This window comes from Rhinopithecus bieti, unplaced genomic scaffold, assembly GCF_001698545.2.
Source record: "Rhinopithecus bieti isolate Rb0 unplaced genomic scaffold, ASM169854v2 scaffold_13349, whole genome shotgun sequence".
NCBI lineage: Eukaryota > Metazoa > Chordata > Mammalia > Primates > Cercopithecidae > Rhinopithecus > Rhinopithecus bieti.
Window position 1 is genome coordinate 2,240,470 of NW_016807772.1, and position 3,615 is coordinate 2,244,084.

Sequence of the window (3,615 nt, forward strand, 5' to 3'; positions counted from 1 at the left end):
TATATATACACACACATATATATATATATATACTTCTTTTTTTTTGGAGACACCATCTCACTCTGTTGCCCAGGCTGGGGGGCAGTGGTGTCATCTCAGCTCACTGCAACCTCTGCCTCCTGGGCTCAAACGATCTTCCCACCTTAGCCTCCTGAGTAGCTAGGACTACAGCCATGTGCCACCATGCCCAGCTAATTTTTGTATATTTTGTAGAGATGGGTTTTCGCCATGTTGCTCAGGCTGGCCTTGAACTTCTTCTGGACTCAAGCAATCCACCTGCCTTGGCCTCCCAAAGTGCTGGGATTACAGGTGTGAGCCACTGTGCCTGGCCTCGATTTATTTTTTTTTAATGTCAGGTGAATTGTATCATTTAGATAGAAGTCATTCTTTTTAATGCACATTCAGTCATATCATTATAATGAAGACATAGAACAATTCCATCCCTCCTTAAAATTCCCTCGGCCTCCTTTATATTCACCCTGTCCTCCAGGCCTATTTTATTTCCCTGTACTTTCACCTCTCACATATGTGTGTCACCTTTTTGAGTCTGGTGTCTATTGTTTCACATTACGTATTTGAGCGTCAACTATGTGGTTACATGTATCAGTAACTTGTTCCTTTTAATTATTGAATAAGGATATACAACAATATGCTTATACATTTACCAGTGAAAGAATGTCTGGATTATCTTCAATTTGAGGCAATTATGAATAAAGCCACCATAAATATTCATGTACAGGTATTATTAACCTTTTTGTTCAATTTTTGGGTTTTGTGTTCCTTGCTCTTGGGTAAATACTTAAGAGTGGGATTGTGAGATTGTGTGCTAAGTAAAGATTTAGCTCTTTAACAAATTGCCCTGCTCTTTTCCAGAGCAGCTATGCCATTTTGCATTTCCACCAGCAATGTATGAGAGTTCCAAGCTATTCTACAACCTCACCCACACTTGGTATTGTCAAGTGCTTTGTTTTGTTTTATCCAACCAAATAGGTGGGGCAGTATCTCACTGTGGTTTTAATTTGCATTTCCTTCATGACTTAGGATGAGCATCTTTTCATGTGCTTATTTGCCAGCCTTATATCTTCTTCAGTGGAGAATCTCTTAAAATCTTTTGCACATTTTGTATTGGGTTGTTTGTTTTCTTATTATTACATTCTGAGAAGTCTCTGTACATTCTAGATATGCGTCATGTTTTGCTCATATTTTCTCCCAGTCTGTGGTTTGTCTTTTCATTTTCTTAACAGTGGTTTTTCAATAGAAGACATTTTTAATTTTGATAAAGTTTAATTTATCAATTTTTTCTTTTATGAATCATAATTTTTGTGTTCTATCTAAGAAATCTTTCCTTAACCCAAGGCCACATACATTTTCTCCTCTTTTCTCCTTCTAGATTCCTTATGGTTTTAGGCTTTACATGTACATCTATGATCTATTTGGGCTTAAGCTTTGCCCATAGATATAATGTATGAGTTAAGGTTCATGTATATGTCCAATTGTCCCATCACCATTTATTGAAAAGACTATTCTTTCTCCATTAAATTGATTTTGCATATTTGTCAAAAAATCAACTAACCATATATGTGTGGGTCAGTTTCTGGGTTCTCTGCTGTGTTTCATTAATCTATGTGTCTATCTTTTCACCAAGACCACACTATTTTCATTACAGTCGCTTTACAACAAGTCTTCAAATTAGTATGAATTTGCTAACTTTGTTATTCTTTTTAAAAATTATTTTGGTTGTTCTAGCTCCTTCGGGCTTCCATTTAAATTTAAGGACCAGTTTATCAGTCTTTCAAAACAAAAGCCTGCTGGGATTTTGCTTGGGATTACACTGAATTTATAGAACAAACGAATTTTTCAATGTAAAAACATGCTCTATTACTCCATTTATTTGAGTCTTTGATTTCTTTCATCAGTGTTTTATAGGTTTTGTATACAGGTTATGGACATATTTAATCAGATTTATACTTAAGGTTTCTGTTGTTGTTCTGTGCAAGGGATTGGATTTAGCAGTCATAGAGGGACAGATAATAAGTCCTGGCTTTGAATGAGATGGAGAGTTAAAACTGAGACCTTCTACGTAAATAGTTGAACATAAGCAAACACAAAACACTTCTGGAAGAACATACTTAACCCATGACACAGACAGTTTTCACAGAGAAAGCTCTACTTTGATTTAAGTTCACAAGCCAAGCTAACAAAACTCATAAACATACATTATAAGCAAGAGCACAGATGCTGCAAAGACCACAACAAAGAAATTCCTATGGTAGAACTGTCAGAACACTATATTTAAAGACATGGTAGGATTAATCAAAGCCCTAAGAAAATGGTTATCTGGAAAAGGGTTCCAGCCACAATATTAATGAATGGATTCATTCCACACTATTCCTTCTGCTAATTGCCTCCCAAAGTGCTGAGATTCTGGGATGAGCCACTGCACCTGGCTGACTATAACAGTTAGATAAAAGGGGTCTAGCCTACAGAGCCATTCTCTTCCTGGTCTTTTGGGCAATGGGTGAGGGGGGTGCTGCACTTCTTATGGTGTTTACCTGGAGTATAACAGTGGTTTGTTTTGTTTTGTTTTGTTTTTTAGATGGAGTCTCGCCCTGTCACCCAGGCTGGAGGGCAGTGGCACAATCTCGGCTCACAGCAACTTCCGCCTCCAGGGTTCCAGCGATTCTTCTGCCTCAGTCTCCCAAGTAGCTGGGACTACAGGTACCCGCCACCATGCCCAGCTAATTTTTGTATTTTTAGTAGAGACGGAGTTTCACCATATTGGCCAGGCTGGCCTTGAACTCCTGACCTAGTGATCCACCCACCTCGGCTTCCCAAAGTACTGGGATTACAGGCATGAGCCACCGTGCCCACCTCTGAGCTAGGTATTATTATTTCTGTTTTACAGATGACACTGAAGCTCAGAGAAGCCAGGTAACTTACCCAAGATGTGTTTCTTTAAAAAAAATTTTTTTTAATTAGAGATGAAGGATCTTGCTGTGTTGCCCAGGCTGGTCTCAAACTTCTGGGCTTAAGCAATCCACCTGCCTTGGCCTCCCAAAGTGCTGGGATTACTGCACATAAGCCACCGCATTGGCTTTCAATTGTAGAGTGAGGGAGAGGATTATAGAGAGCAGGGAGCAGAAGGAAAAGATATTTTAAAACCACGTCTGAAGTCCCTGGCTCATCTCTGGGTAGCCCAAGCATCAAACTGACCAGAATGAACACAGAAGAAGCTTTGAGAATTGAACTACAGCGTGGAATATCACCATGTTTCAAACTGGCCTCTGTGCACAGTGTGGCTGACCAGAATCGTACTACAAAGCTTCAAAAATTAAGTTAACATTCAAACCACAGCCCACAAAAGTGGGCCAGGATGTGTGCTCTAAATCTAAATGGGTGGATGGCCAGCTAAAATAGAAGATTTAAACAGGAACCAGAGTCTCATAACAGTACACACAGAGTTTCTAAGACATAATCCAAAATTACTCAGCATAGCAAGAACCAGGAAAATCTTACCTTGCATGAGAAAAGAAATCAGCAGACACTACCACTCAAAGGACGGAAACATTGGAATTATCTGAAAAGGGTTTTAAAGTAACTATTATAAAAATTCTC